We start from the raw sequence: 17,144 nt of genomic DNA, 5'->3' as shown, positions 1-17,144 counted from the left end.
GTTCGAATCTCTAAAGGTCGACCTTTAGAGATCAAACAGTTCAGCGTTCAAATTACTTTAAAAATAAAAAAAAATCAGGAGTACAAAAACAAACTAAAGGGTTTAAGCAGGGGGGCAAGTCCTCTTGCACCCACCACACCCCCTGCTACTTAAGTATACCAACTCCAAGATCATGCTACAGTGTAAGGAATGAGAAATTTCCCATTTCCGCACTGTAGTTCACTGAAGTGCGATCTCGGAGTTGGTATATTTAAGTAGTGGGGGGGGCATGGGGTGTGCAGGGGGGCTTGCCCCCTGCTACAACCCTTTCATTTTATTTATTTATTTTTTATTTATTATTTTACAGCTTCGAACATTTAACTGTTCTATTTGTTAAGGATAACCTTTACAGATTCGAACATTTAAGCATTCATCGTTGTGATATAGACCCAGATTCTTATATGTCTTTTTTGAATGTATTGATAAACGTTGTACAAATCTACATCAGCATTTAGGTTTGTTTGCATGCAGTGAAGAACTTAGTTTTTACATGCTGAAAAATGGGAGGAATCACTCTAAAGTCAGATATTCACTCCATACATAACTAAATCTTCTTTCCCTTTCCTCAGTGGGGTAGATTGTAATAATATGCTTAATAAGCAGAACTAGCTACAGTTCTGTATATATTATTTTGATAATTTAATATTTTGTTCTGGATGTGGGAAACCCATTCAAAACATGTTTTATATCATTGTGATCTCAATGTTTTGGCAAAATTTTCTGCCTTTTATGTATTTGCACTCTAATGGCTTATTTACCTTCACCCCATCTGCGTCTGCATTCCATGGTTACTGGAGCTGGACATTGCCAGGCAGGTAAGAGCCCTACAACCCATTAATTTCTGCCCAGGAATCCCCCATTAGCTCAGCTGCTCATAGCAAGATCTGGATGGTAGGGTACAGGCTACTCTTCACTTTCATCCCTCCCCTTTGGTAACTCTTCTAAGCTCCATTATAGTGTCCCTTTGATGGTTCTTCTTGGATCATAATGCAGCTGCACATTTTATTTTTTATTTTATTTAACATTTGTTAACCAGGAAAGCCTGACTTGGAACAAAGCCAGTTTTAAGCAGAGGCCCAGGGAGAATGCTCCAGATGCATGTTTTTGTGACGTGGGAGGAAACTGGAGCACCTAGAGGAAACCTACACGAATGCAGGGAAGACATGCAGACTCCACACAGAAGGCACTCCAGCTGAGAATCAAACAGGAGAACCTCTTGCTGTGAGGCAATAATGCTACCACTGCACCACTGCTCTGTCCAATTTTGCTCCCACTAGGTGTTAGCCGTGTGGCGATCCAGAGCCACCTTCACCCCACTCCCAGGATAGACAAGCAGGTAGCAGCAGTTCATTCTCATCTTCCTCTGCCTGAGCTGCAATTCAAAATTAGGTCTCTTGCAGTGAAGTCAGGGGTTTATCCCTCTATGCTATGGAACAGCTTTGACAGCTTGTTATAGCACACATCATAGTCATTTGTATGTCACTGCTAATAAGTCATCTCTGGTTAGTAAGGCTGATAATATTTGTATGATGTTATTAGACAACGTGTATAATGAATGCATTTCAAGGGCCGTTATTAGTCTTTCTGAATTTTCTATTAAGACAAAATATTGTAACTGGAATTTGCCTTTTTATTTAAAAGTAGGAGCCAGAGACAACCATTTTGCAGTATTATCATTGTCACAAACATATCATGTCAAATTATTAATCTTTCTCATATTCGATGTAAATTTTTAACAGAAGTCTTTCATCATCTGTGGTGTATATGGATAACTGTGACTATTTTTGGAATGTGGCTATACTCTTGCAGTCATTTAAAACAGGCTTCTGCCTTGCAATTTTTCAAGCAAATAAGCTAAATCTGTATGTCACTGTAAAGTTGTTATGAACTATGATCCTATGCTAGAATTGGTATTTGTCATTGTGCGCTTATTTGAAATTGCTTGCATTTTATTAAAGTTTATTTTCATTCTTCCAGACAGGGATTTATCCAGAAATGCTGCACCCACTGCCCACCTATCATTAAAAATGTACTCAGCCCTCAAAATGCTGCCACTAACAACTTCAGAAAGGGATGTGGTATTATCAACTATTGCCATGTACAATCATAAAAAGATCATTTCTACAGGTGCATTCCTGTCCAAGACTCCAAGTAAGCGTGGTTTGTATAGTTCAACACAGCAGGCACTAGTTTAAGCTGTTCTAAACATTATATGTTATTTGAACTACATTTGTGAGAGATACTTAGGAAAATTGTACTAATTTGAATACACTAACTATACCTGTGTACACTCTTGCTTCCGGAGGCTTACATGTTTCATAAATACATATTCCTTGTCATCTCCTTTTATAATCCTGTGATATAGCCACCTCTGTGCTACCCAGAAGAAAGCAGGTATGAGATATATGCAGGTAGCAAGAAATTAATTACTGTTTGGATAGTAAGTCAGTGGGAGGTGGAAAAGTAGGTGGAAACTCAAACATGGTGAATTACAGAAAGATGAAAAGGAAATCAACAGACTACTGTTATAATGAATACTTCTCACATTTTAACTTTCTTCTTTCTCTGTAAATGTTGTAGTAGATTCTTTGAAGGGGAGATGAGATCAGATTTTTCTGTAACCTCAGTTCATTTGTTTCAAAGCATAAATGTATTGCTTAGCACTGAAGTGTTGTGGAAAATGACGCCTGGTCTTTCACTAAGCCCATCTGATTTTTATCCAAATGAAACATTATCCTTTAACAGTATTTTTCCAGCATTTTCAAATAACAATGCAATACAGAAAACACTCCCTCTGAAAATGTTAGCTCTCATTAATTTACTTCTTTAAGTTTGGAACAGTTGAAAGGGCAGCTGTTTTAAATTTGCAGGAAGGCAGTACTAATTTATTTTACAGATGTGACATAGGACTTTGAATATCTTGAGATTATTCATAAGAACTTTCATGGTGCTTATGAACAGTTTGCCACATTAAAGGAATATGAAAAGTGATTTTATCACTACAGAAATAAAAATGATATTAAGTCAATGAAAGAAAGTAAAATATTTTAAATTTTGCTGATGAAGAATCTCAGGTGTAGGACGTTTTTGCTAGGAGACTGCTATAAAAAACGTTGTCTTCTCATGTTTAAGTCCATTGGCAGGCATATATAAAAGAACTGTTAATTCTTATTTTATTGAATGATTCAGGGAGACTGCAACAGCAAGCTCAAACAACATGGTAGTTAATTATGTTGCTATGTGCTAGGTATAAGGAGTAGGTGGAATGTGCAGTTACCTTTGCTGTATGACTACATGCCCTAAGTAAACACTGTAGTTTGCCATTGTGGCAGCTTTGACATAGAGAAGAGACAGACAAGCAGAAATAACTTTTAAGAAACTAAATGACTTATAAAGATGGCAGGCCTGCAGAATTGTCTGTGGGAGGCAAGGCAGAAGTTGTCTGCAGGCAAGCTAACAAAAATGGACCATAGTTGCAAGTAGGACATGTGGACCTCAGCTAGAAATTAAAAGATGACAGTCACCAGGTAAGTGAACAGATAGGCACTAGAATGAACAATTAGAAGCTCCCTATGTGGAGGGTCTGTCAAGGTGAGACCGAGGACAGTGCCTGGCAGAACAACTCAAAATATTTAGGCCTCTTATAATGAGGGGATAATGTGACCTGCTTAAGAATCAGTTGCTCTTGATTCCCTAATGCTTCCCTAAACTTGAACTTCAAAAAGATAGAGCCCACTGAGTATGAAAGGTGGGAGAACATCCACGTTACTGCAGACACTGTATATATATATATATATATATATATATATATATATATATATATATATATATATATATAAAAGCCAGTTACACTGAGTTAAGTAGTGAATACCTAAGATAGCTGTACAACAGAAGAGTTTTTTCCTGATAGATCATCAGGTCTATGTAATTGAGGGCTTCAGTCGAACAAGTGAGTGGAAAAGGAAGAACATCAAGGATGTTATGTGGCAGTTAAGGTGGTAGGCCACAATGGCCATGATGGCCAGATTGCTCTATGGTAGAAGCATAATTTGTTTAGAGGCAAACACCTTTGTTAGTTAGTCCAAGGAAGCTGCTACACTCCTAAGGGTGGAAGAGAAAGGCAAAAGTTCATTCTGTCACCAATGGCGGTTATGTTTGGGGATCATTGCCAAAGTCATGGACCTAGACTCTAATTCAGTAATGGCTTTCTTGGTACTACAGACAAATTAACAGGCTCACATGGCAAAGGAATGAGGACGGAGAATTAAAGGGTCTGACTGAAACAGCGTCTTTGAATGCCGGAAGCCCTGAAAAAGATTTTAGTCTTGGTAGGTAGATACTTGATGAAGATGTATGCAGAAACATGTACAGAGATTCGGCACCTTTCAAAGATAAAGGTGATCTGTGAGATGGGTGAAATGACACAGAAAATGGCAACGTGCACTAAAGATCCCTAAGAAAAGATCAGTGGAGCTAATAGATCAGAATAACCAGAGAGGCACACAATCACTTTCTGCAGAAAAATCAAGGTGGAACAGCTATTACTTAATAGGTTCATAGGTTCATAGGTTCATACTAGGCTATCTGCCAGAGGGCATTTATAAGCCTAGCCCATTGTTTTGTGGCTTACGCCACCCCTTTAGTATGGGGAACTATACCCATTATTTTGCTGTGCCTCTGTCGAGCAGTGACACTGAGGTAATTCCTGGGGTATATCTGCGATCTCCCATCCATTGGTCAAGATTTCTCTTGAACAAGGCCAGCGAGGTGCTCTGCCTCACTTGTACCGGGATTTTGTTCCACAGCATAGGGAGTCTTTGGGTGATGAATCTATCCCTCCAGCACGTCCTATTAATAGCCGTGTCGAGGTTTAAGTCTCCCGCCCTTGTGGCTCTGATGGATCTAGATTTTTTGAGGTGAAGCATATTCATCAAATCTGGGTTTGACATGACCTTGTATGTTAGGCAAAGGTCACCTCTGAGCAAGCGGTGGCGACTGAATAGAGCTGGAGTTCTTTCAGTCGGGCAGCATAGGACAGATTTTTGAGACCCTTTATCCTTTTGGTGAGGAACTTTTGTGGCCTCTCCAGCTGCTGCAAGTGTCAGGTCAGATACATTCCGAATGGGGCATTGTACTCAATCATTGGTCTGATGAGTGATGAGTAAAGGGAGACTATGACCTCCCTTGATCTAGATGAGAATCCCTTCATGATAAGGTGGGCAATGTAGAAGGACTTCCTAACTACTTTAGCTACATGGGTGTCGAATGACAGACTACTATCAACCTGGGTCCCCAGGTCCCTGATAACTTCTTCTGTGCTCAGTGGATTGCCACCTATTTGGTAGCTAGGGGTAACCTTGTTTTTCCCGAAGGGTATGACTATGCATTTTTGGCATTTAACTTTAGGCCGTGGCTCTGGCACCAGTTATCCATTTCTGTGAGACCCTTCTGAAGGATATCTGTGTCAGATGTGTTTTCTACTATGGCCCAGTTTGCAGTCATCTGCAAACTTTGTCAGCCATAACCCTCCTGTGTTTGCTTGTACTGAAAAGTAGATGCCAAACAAGAGTGGGCCCAGGACTGAGCCCTGTGGGACACCACTTGTGACAGGCTTTGAGTCTGACATGGCGCCAGCAACTCTGACCCTGTGGGTTCTGTCACTCAGCCAGTTTGCAACCCATCTTGTGATGTATGGGTTAACATTTAAGCTGATGAGTTTTTCAATGATACCCGAGTGGGGTATTGTATCGAAGGCCTTAGCCAGATCGAGGTAGGCTGTATGGACTGCCTTTCCCTCATCAATGGCTTTGGTGACTGTTTTGAAAAAGTCAACCAAGTTTAAAAGGCATGATCTGCCTTTGACAAAGCCAAACTGGGTTGGATCCAAAGTCTGCAAATTCCCTATGTCTTTATTTATGAGGTCCATTATGATCCTCTCCATGGCTTTGCAGATAAGGCTTGTCAAGCTAATGGGCGGTAATTTCCAGGGTCTGTGGAGGCACCGCCTTTGTGAAGTGGGACCACAGTTGCAGTGCGCCACTCCTGGAGTGCGTATCCAGAGGTAAGACTTTGATTAAACAGCTGTCCTAGCTGTGGGTTTAATTCCTCATTGAGTTCGTGGAGCACACAGCCGGGGACACCATCGGGTCCCATGGATGCTGTGTTTTTGCTTTGGAGAGAGCAGTTCTCACTTGGGCGCTGGAGATGTTTGGGGGCTGCACTCATTTGGTATAGATATCTCTCCTTTTGGGGAGGGGAGAAGTTTGCACTGAACCTGTCAGCCAGTATGTTGGCAATGTCTGTAGGATCAGTAATCTTCACATCATTTTGAACTAGTTCTGAGCATATCTGGGAGTTTCCTCCTAGGTTTCTAACATAGCTAAAGAAGGCCTTATGATTGTCTTTTGAGTCTTTAGCTATTTTTCTCTCGAAATTTGCTTTGGATGATTTTATGAGAGCTCTTAGTTTTTACTTATAGTGATCAAGGGTGTCTTACCTTTTAAGGATTTTGCTCTATCTTGTAGTAGCTTCCTCCTTTTGTTGTAGAGTTTGTTTATGGCTGGGGTCCACCAGACTGGACGCTTGCCTTTGGTACAAAGAGTCTTTGTTTTGCTTGGGATTGCCTTATCCATGCAGTCCTGCAGGTGCTGGTAGAAGGCGTTTGTAAGTGATTCAGCGGCTTGAGTATTGTTTTCCGCCGGCTCGGGGCCTGAAAGGAGACCACACTAGTCTTTAGAAGTGTGAAGTCGGCTTTTGAGAAGTTCTTTACTGTGGTCTTTTTATTTCAGGTGGGGTGGGATGAGGACCTCCAGCGAGATTAGTTTGTGATCTGATCTCACCAGTGAGGGGTATACTTCGGTGTTGAACATTGTGCTCCCATGTTCGTGATGATGAGATCAAGTATGTTATCTCCTCTTGTGGGGATGGTGACTAGTTGTTCCATGGCATTTGAGTTTATGAATTCCAGGAACTTTTGGGCTAGGGTGTTTGGGCTTGAGTAGTGTTCCCAGTCTATATTAGGGTAATTGAAGTCACCTAGTATGATGGTGTTTGGTGATACATTTATCCCTCTAGTGTTTTCAGGAAGGCCATGTGAGTATCCTGAGTTTGTGAGGGTGGCCTGTAACATGCTACAATTTGCAGAGCAGTCTTGCCTATGGTTAATTGCACCTGGATGGTCTCCGATGCATCATGCGTTGCCACCAGTCTTGAGGTGTGGGTGTCCTTGATGAATATGGATACCCCCTCCTTTCTTGGTATTGTCCGGATTTTGGGGCGGAACGCATGATATGAGGTAAAACCTGATAGCGCTGGGGTGCTCTCAGGAGCCTTGAACCAGGTTTCTGTCACAGCACAGACATCGATGTTCTCCATACTGAGAAGGGCCTCGAGTGCGTGCATTTTGAGATTTAGACTTCTGGCATTGAGCAGCATTACCCTTAGTTTTTTTCCTTTTTGTGTTCTAGGGTGGTAGGTTTAGAATTTGAGCCTTGCCTAAAAAGGCACTATGGGGTGGCAAGAGCCTTTGCCAATATCCGGAATCCCAGGGTGACAGGTGCAAGCCGTCCCTTGCGAAGCAGCGTGGCTTGTCCAGCATGTCATCCCAGGCAGACAGATACTGGATCCCCTTTGAATGACACCAGTGTTTAAGCCAATTGTTAAAGCTGATCATCTTATCTCTGTATTGTGGCATCATTCTTGGTGAAGGTAGGATACTGCTCAAGGTCAGGGTCATACCTGCCTGGGCTACATAATCAGAGAGCTCCTCAATGTCTCTTTTCATGTAGTCCAAGGAGGTACGTCTCAGGTCGTTTACACCAGCGTGGACAATGACTGAGTCATATTTGTACCTGCTGTTGAGAGACCTGAGTGCTTGCGTTATGTGGCGGATTCTAGCGCCCGACAGGCAGCTTACTGCGACCTTCTCCTTACTCAGTCTGGTGAGCGGGACATCAGTGTGTCTGACTATGGAGTCACCAATGACTAGTGTGTCTGGCATTGTGTTTGGCCTTAAGGGCTGTGACTGTTTGACACTCTGACTGTGAGGTCTATGTGTTGCGGTGTTGTGTTCTGAGGTGGTGGTTGTTTGGGTGTCTGCTTTGGTGGCCTCTGCTGTTTTGGTAGATTTTTGATCAGAGCCTCCGAGTATGTCTTTGTGTGTTTATGTGTATGATTTGAGGTTGTAATGGTACTATGTGAGACTGGGTCTATAGTGTGTGTGGTAACCTTCTCCTCCTGACTGGTCTTGCCAGTCCTATGTTGAGAGAGCTCAGCCTCCAGTTTGGCCGTATAGTTGCATCTCTCGCATGTATTTGTGTTTTGTGGGAGGAGGAAAGGGTTGTCTGTGTACATGAGGCAATTGAAACATTGCCTCAATATTCCCAGGTTCACCAGCTGAGCAGGAGAGGACACTAGCAACTGATCCCTGGACATGCTAGAAGGGTAGACGAAAAACTTTAAAAAAAGATTCCGGGACGTGGGTGACCGAGAAATGGGGGTTGCCTTTTGGGGTACTATCTATGACAAGAGTGCCGTATCAAGGTAATAAGTACTGTAGGAGCAAGTGCTAGGTTTAATAGATAGAGAATAGTCTACTTGGAGTCAAGTAGAGTTGATCTTTTAGTTATAGGATACGCTGATTTGATCAGTAGTATAGTTCGAGGAAGGTAGTTTTAAGGAAAATTTGAAGAGTGGACTTTAGGTAGCCGAATAGTTTAAACCTGCTTAACCGGCACTGCCCTAGTGTGCAACAGTGGCAGCTCAGCTAAATCGCTCTAAATCAGCTAGCAGCGTTTAGCGTGTTTTATACCAGGGGCTGGAAAAGCTAGAAACTGGCCCAAAACGACCAATAAACTACTAGTTACTGGCTGAAACCTCACAAAACTGGACAAAGGCAGCTCAATGCTTCCCACTCCCACTGGTAAGCAGGGTAGCTTCCCTTCCCCAAATAAGGCAAGGAAACAGTACACAGGAACTACAACCAAAGCCCAGGAATCAGCAACTCTGAAACTGGACTAAACTAGTAAAGCAGGAAAGCAAGGTAGCTTCCCTTCCCCAAATAAGGCAAGGAAACAGTACACAGGAACTACAACCAAAGCCCAGGAATCAGCAACTCTGAAACTGGACTAAACTAGTAAAGCAGGAAAAACAAGAGATATTTTTTCTTTTTTCTTTTTTTCACAAAACAGGCAGAAACAGGTACAGCAAACACTTATAAATGCTATGAATCAGCTACTACAGCTTACACAGAAGAATTTGCTACAAATACAGTCAAATAGTAACAAACAAGGATTCCAAGTGCAATATTAAGTTAAATGCAGTAAAACAGCTTCAATGTAACAGAAAGGCAGGCGAAATACAGTTGCTAGGTATTCAGATGTGGAAAGCAACAAAAATATACTTAGTATCAAGAAAAGTCGCTTATTCAGCTCTCTGCAGCCTGGATTACTCTGCTGGCCCACGTGGAGTCTGTGCTGAGTAGGTACAAGCTGAAAGTTTTATACCAGGGGGCTGGAAAAAGCTAGAAACTGGCCCAAAACGACCAATAAACTACTAGTTACTGGCTGAAACCTCACAAAACTGGACAAAAGGCAGCTCAATGCTTCCCACTCCCACTGGTAAGCAAGGTAGCTTCCCTTCCCCCAAATAAGGCAAGGAAACAGTACACAGGAACTACAACCAAAGCCCAGGAATCAGCAACTCTGAAACTGGACTAAACTAGTAAAGCAGGAAAAACAAGAGATATTTTTTCTCTTTTTCACAAAACAGGCAGAAACAGGTACAGCAAACACTTATAAATGCTATGAATCAGCTACTACAGCTTACACAGAAGAATTTGCTACAAATACATGTAAAGCAAACCTTTGTGGGACAGAGAAAGAACCCTGCTAAAACCTAGTTACCTGAGTTAGGCATGAACGAAAGCTAGGGGATTTCCTAAAATGAAATGAAATGTAAATGTACTGAATACATGTTATATGTTCTTTCTTCAGTCTCTTATGGTGAGGTGTTGTGACTAATGATAGAGTACAGAGAAAGCAGCATGGAGACATCATCTTCTACACAAATCTAAATTCAGTCGGCAGCAAAAAAGAGACTCCAGCTAAGAAGAGAATGATTACATTTATTGCTACTAGAAATGTAAGTGCTAAGTTGCTAGGGTTGACTGTACTTACCTTATTTAAAATGATGTTAGAGCTGCCATTGAGTAGGAAAATATCCTGAGACAATAGCCTCTGGGTGAAAAAAGGTTGGATAAAGGGGTTCCATTCATAATTTGGGGATATCAAGATTAGAAGTATGAGATACTGAAAGTACTAGCTGATTTTAACCAAAAGCATGTGTCATAAAAAGGAGAATGAGAGGGAGTCTGGAGGAAAACAAGAGAATCTGGGGGAGGACTAATGCCTCAGAAGAGGAATGGGCAAAGACAATGGGTAGAAAAATTGATAGCGGGGGAGTTAGCACTGCTGTAAAAGGCTTCATATCAGAGCAAGCATATACCCTGCACGGTTTTCCTGCAAAATTTTATTAGATAATGTGTGTGTTTGGAGTGTGGAGGAGGCAATTCATAAATAACTCCTGTGAGGTAATAAATAAACAGTGATGGAAGAAAGGGGGCAAAGTTCTGATATATAAGGAAAAAGTAGCAAATGTGATTTTGGCAAACATAAAGGTAGGGAACACAGATTCTACAAATTATTTTTTCAGTTTCTTTAATTAATGTGGAACCATAAATGTATTCCAACATTCTGGCAACAAGGTTGTAAGGAGTGATGCCACAAGTAACTGAGGATGATCCGGGGATCTTAGAAGGTAAGAACATTAAGGTGATCAGTGATTATTATTACTGGGCTTTAACCAACAGACAAGTATGGAAGGAAGGAAAAAATGGGGTGGTACTATCCTAAGATTAAAAGAAGCTTTTTATTCTATTGAATTTAACCTTGAATGAAAAAATAAATATTTTATTTTATTTTATGGAAGTTAAGGCGACACATGTTTTTTTGTTTTCTCATGTAGTGGTGAGTGGAGTTTTTTGGTTGGTTAGGGTGTAATGGAGCACCAGGAAGGGTTGGCATCTCTGTCCATTTTTTTTTCTTATTAGTTATTGAGATTTTGGCACAATAGTTTGAGTTTTTTTCTCTCTGTACCCTTTAACTCCTTTTTATGCTGACTGTAGGTCTTTCTCAAACGAGTCTTGCATCCTTTCATTCCCTGTCAGCAACCAGTGAGAGCAAAGCAGAGAGAGAACTCATTCAGGCAGGAATGGATGTTGGTAGGTACAAGCCATCAGCAGACCATTAGTCTTTTTTTACAGTCCAGTTGACTGAGAATCATGAGGGTCTTATGCCCACCCAGCAGCATACTTAGGCTGGGGGAAAATGGAGTTTTTATCCCAGGATCAAGGTATTAGGGACACAATCAGTACATACCAATGGCATTATAGTGCAGTATCACCATTTAGAAAGGACTGCAAATACTGAATTTGTGGTCACACTTGAAGCTTTGAACCAATCTGTGTGTGCAGTATTTTAGTTGTAGCTAGCCATATGTTACATTTGTAGCAAGTGCAGAGCAGAAGAGCCTTTCAACTTTTTTTTTCTGGTTCTCAACTTAAAGTTGGGGGGTGTCAAATTAGGGAACTGCACAGGGCACCAGATAACCTTGCTATCTTTCTGTGCCCACACACTGGCTTACCTCAGTTCTCAGTTCTTCTGAGCTAGTTAAGAGGGAGTGCATTGAAACTCTCATTAAGTGGACATCAGGATTTCTCTGAATGAAGTCCTAACCCTCTCTCTGTTGTGGAGCTGCCTTGTCACCACAGGGCTTGTTATGCCCTCCCCTAACATGCACATGATTTCATAAAAACACCATAATTGGGGGTTACTGACACTGCCTGGAAGACCAAGCTTACATCTCTAGGCAGTGTTGCACTATTAGCAGCAGCAAGCTGCCTGTTACTGTTTGCAAGTACAGTCAATGTCCAGAGCCATTGCTCCCTCCCCCTAGGAAGGTCAAGCTGACAATGTCAGGTCATCCACCCCAACTCCTTAAGCAAGTGAGTCACTACTAAGTCTCTGCTCCTCTAGGTCATAGTTAGGATTTTATCCCAGAATGCCATAGAGATAGGATCAGAGGATCATAGAAGTTTACTAGGCTAATAGCCCTGGGGCCCTTACAAGCCTAGCCAAGAGTTTATCTCCAAAAAAGAAACCTCAGTCAGCACCTGTCATCCCTGTCAATGAGGGACAAAGGTGTAACCCCTGGAACAAATTTGTGGTTTCCCATCCTCTCATCAAGGTTGTGCTTGAAGAGGGTCAGCAAGGTACTCTGTTTGACATGTATGGGAAGTCTATTCCAGAGATGGGGCAGCCTCTGGGAGACAAACCTATCTCTCCAGCAAGTTTTGTTCATGTCACATATTAGATTTAGGCCTACTGAGCGGTTAATGCATGAGATGTTAGACTTATAGATATGGAGCATCTCTAGTAGGGCAGGGTCTGATATTGCCTTGTAGGCGAGACACAGATCGCCTCTGAGCAATCTGTATGATACCAAGTAAAGTGATAATGATTTGAGCCTGTCCACATAGGAGAGGTGTTGGAGGCCATGGGTTCTCTTTGTGAGGTATTTCTGTGGCCTTTCCAGTTGGTGCAGGTATTTAGAGAGGTACATACCAAACTGGGCATTATACTCAATTATACGTCTAATAAGGGAGGAGGTAATAACCTCCTTAGGATCTCAGAAGGGTTTTGAGGGCAGGCATTTGTTTGCTAAGAGGAATTGTACAAGTGTGTTTGTAGAATACTGCATGAGGCTCTTAGCAAATCAAGAGATTTTCCCCTTAACACTAGAAACTTTTAAATGCATTGGAGAGCAATCTGGCCTATATGTGAGGCAGTCAGTGGTGGGATGCACTGAAGAAGAGGAGGACACTAGGTGTTGGCAATGATAACTGAGGCAGCAAAATATTTAGGTCTGTGGTTTACCCCTGAGTGGTACAAAGTAGGGAACACAATGGGCAGGTGGTTCTAGAAGAAGTTTCCTTATAGTTGGACTTGTACAGTAGTAGAATGTTTTTTGCCTGATTTAACAAGAGAATGGTGATTCTTCCTCATGTAGTGTATGTTGCCTGATCTATTATTACCAATCCTGATACAAAAAGTGATTCATAAAACTCATGAGGTTTATGTTAGGTGGAAAGGGAAGAGGATTACTGGCCTCAAACAAATGCCCTGCACTGACCGCCTCAAAAAACTCCAGATTTACTCCATAGCATATCGTCTACTCCAAGGTGATCTCTGCCTAACATATAAAGCTATGTCAAACCCAAAACTGTTGGACATGCTACACCTAAAGAAATCCCAATCCCTCCGAGCTACATGCTCTAGGGACCTAAACCTTGTCACCACAATAAACAGGACATGCTGGAGGGATAGATTCCTGTCCTAGAGACTTCCTATACTCTGGAACAAGCTACCATCTATGTCAAGCAAAGTTCTTCATTAGCACTCTTCAAGAAAAATCTTGATGAGTGGATGGGAAACATGAAATACACCCCGGGGATCACTTCTGTGTCTCTGCTGGACAGTGGCACAGGAAAATAACTTTCTTTGGTGGCATAAGCTATGAAACCTTGCTGGCTAGGCTTACATAGGCCCTTGGGCTGATAGCCTAGTACCTATCTATGAACCTATGAGGGGAGGGGAACTGGAAAGCAAAAGTTAATGACAATCTGCATTGGGTGGGTTAGGTTTGTTAAATTTTAAGCAATACATAGTGGCAGAGAATGTGTCAAGACAACTAAAGGTCTAGCAGGAAGAACATTTTCTGTGGATGCACCTTGAAGGGAGAGTGAAGCAGGAGAACAGAAAAACAAAAATGACAGATGCAAAAGGTTATGTAAAAATCAGAGCTGATAGTGGAATAAATGCTAGCAATAAAAGGACTTTGTTGAAAAACAAAGTCTGGAGGGAGGGGTAGAACTTGCAGAAAATAACTTTGTAGTCTCAGGGTTAAGTGATAGTGTGCAAAAGGGTTTTAAAGGTTGGCAGTATATTAATAGAGGACAGCAAAGGGGTTTTATAAGTTTCCAGCATAATCAAGAGGAAATTTGGGTAGAAGTACATTCTTGGTTAGAATATGGAGGTCTCAACATTTGGGTGACAGAAGGATGGTCAGTATGCATTGAATCAAGGTTACTAGCTAGTTAGGGAAAGGTGAGTAAAAGGTACTGCTTACTAGATAAATAGAGGAGTATGAAGGGGATGAAGATAATAAAAAGACTTGACTAAATAAAAGTGGACAATGGAACTGTAGAAGTTTTTGGTAGAGGTGTAGGGAATGTGTTATAAACATGGAAGGAGAACACTACATAGGTGTTACGTGATCTCAGGAAGGTTTCAAAAACTTGGTTTTGTTCAGGAGGCAGTTTAGTTGAGATGTGTAGAAGGGAATCAGATTATCTCCACATGTGGGGGCTATGACAAGCTGATAGAGAAATGGAAAATGATGGTAGTAGTAGCTGAGGGAATAAATAGTAAGCCTGTCAAGAATATTGGTCTTATTTCTTGAAAGGGGTGGAAAAGGTAGTCTTTAGATGGGAATTTAAGGAAGGATGGAGATAGTATAAATGTGTACATTAATGTGTAAATGTGATTACATAGCAGATTGTGATGAACAGGAAAGTACCTTTAAAGACGGATGGGATGAACAGCCGATTGGTTGGTTATACTAAGGGGATTGGTGGGTATAAGGAATGGGCCTCCTGGAAGAGTTCAAAGTGCATGGGTACAAAGCCCCTGTTGGACTATGGAAACGAGGTGTTGGGAAGGGTAGCAGAAGAGACAAAGAAGAGGAAGTATATGTATATATTTGAAAGTCAATAAACCATGTTAATTTGGACTGGAGGTGGTCTGAGTCTTCAACCAGAACAAAAAGTCTGTTGTTTAACACTGCTGTCAGAGATGAGCATCTGCAGTATTCTACAAAAGTTGTACACCAGTTCAGCTTTTCTATTACCTGTTTTCTGACCTATGTTTGAAGTTGGTCCTTAAAGGGGCACTATAGTAGCAAAGCAGATAAAAAAAAGAAAAAAAAAAACATTCAAGATGCCTTGTAAACTTTATGCAAGTGCACTACTATACTGTGCATACAGTTTGTCGTGAACAGAAATGAGCCCTTGACAACATCTGTTACAATGTGCATTACACAGTACCTTCCTTCAGTACGTTATTACTGCTACAGTTACACTAATTGCAGAAGATACAACATAAGGCACAGGAGGTATAGCACGGACCTGTGAGTCCTGAATTAGTACAGAACAATAAGCCATCTGCAGAGATGACATGGGCTCACAGTATGCAGAAAATGTAGCACAATATGCCAAAAGTTGGTGCTACATCAAATGAGACAGCACTGCTACTGGGAAGATAATGGCAGCTGTATGTTTCTGGAAAATATTCCAAAAGTCATTCCCTGAAGCAACACTGAGATAAAGAAAGGAAATCTGATTTAAACTAAGCACTTTTATTAGGGAGAGAGATGGGAAGAAGAACAACTGTTCAGCAGCTTAGCAAGAATATGAAACGATCTTTCCAAACATGGACTGAGATTTTTTTTTGGCATTATTTATTTTTTTTATTTTACATTTGTTGACCGGGCTAGTCTAGCTGGATACATGTCCTTTTTCAGTAGAGGCCTGGGGAGATAAGCTCCAAGACATGGTCTAAATACAATAGTACAAGTTCAAACAACACAGAAAAAAAAAATATCAATATACTAATAAAAATAGCAACTTTAAAAAGTAAATAAAACTCATCAACAATGGTATTAAGTAATTAATGGTACAGAGTTTGTAACAGAATATATTATTGAGGAAACAAATCATAAAACAGTGAAATTTCAAGTATGGAGACATATCAGGTTAGGTCATAGTTAAACAAAGGAAGTTAGGTGAGAAGTAATGTAGCAAAGGAGTTACTTAAGAAGAGAAAGTAAAAAGAGGATATAAAAAAAGAAAAGGGGTAGATAAGAAAAGTATGATAAGATGGAAAAAAAAAGTAGCAGAGGCTAGTAAGCACTGGATAGGTTATATAACTTAGTAGAGGTAGATGACTAGTCTGGTTTTGAACAGGGGCATAGCCAGTGAGTTTTGAGGAGAAGTTTAAGTCTATTTTTAAAAAGAGATAATGAGGTGAGTGAGGAGAGGTCACAAGGGAGAAGATTCCAGGATTTACCTACAGAATTAGAGAAAAGGGAATCCCCAGCTCTGTTGTTAGGTTTAGTGGTGTGGACTAGTAGTTTTTGAGATGAGCGTAAGGACTTCAGATTTGTGTAGGGGTGATTAGGGTAGATAAACTTGGAGTATTAGAAGGTTTATAAAGGATGTTGTGGGCAAGGGTGAGTTGGTGAAATTTAATCAGGTGTTGTAGTTCTAACCATCCTAGCTGTTTTAGGTTAATGCAATGATGGGTTCTGAATGGGTTGCCTGTAGCAAATTGTGCTATGTTATTATAAGCCATTTCCAATTTGTTGAGGTTATTCTTGGAGAGATTAGTAAAAATGGGAGAGGCATAAAGGAGTGTAGAGATCAAGTGTGTGTGGGCAACTGTAATTTTAGCAGTGGGGGAAAGAAAGGGTTTTATCCTGTAGAGGGTACCGATTTTTTTATTAACAGTCTTTATGGTATTATTGATGTGGATGTCAAAGTTGAGATTATTGTCAATGGTGACACCGAGTAGTTTGGTGGTAGAGTCAGGAGATATAATAGTATCATTGGTAGATGTTACTGAGAATTGGAGAGGGGAGGACTTATGAGTAGGAGTGAAGAGGAGAAGATTGTTTTTTTTAGGGTTTAAGAGGAGGCAATGCTGAGAGAACCATTGTTCAACTATGTTGAATACTTTTTGGGTGAGAGCATGAAGGTCATGGGATGATGTAGCTGAACTTAATAGGGTTGAGTCATCAGCATATTGTATGCAGGTGGCTTGTGGGATAGCTAGATGAAGGTCATTAATAAATATAGAGAAAAGAAGAGGTCCAAGTATGGATCCCTGAGGGACTCCTAAGGTAACAGGTAGAAGGGTGGATAAAGTGTTTTG

The sequence above is a fragment of the Protopterus annectens genome, chromosome 8.part0, assembly GCF_019279795.1.
Source record: "Protopterus annectens isolate FY-2018-M chromosome 8.part0, PAN1.0, whole genome shotgun sequence".
NCBI lineage: Eukaryota > Metazoa > Chordata > Ceratodontiformes > Protopteridae > Protopterus > Protopterus annectens.
This window is presented reverse-complemented; position numbering follows the sequence as displayed.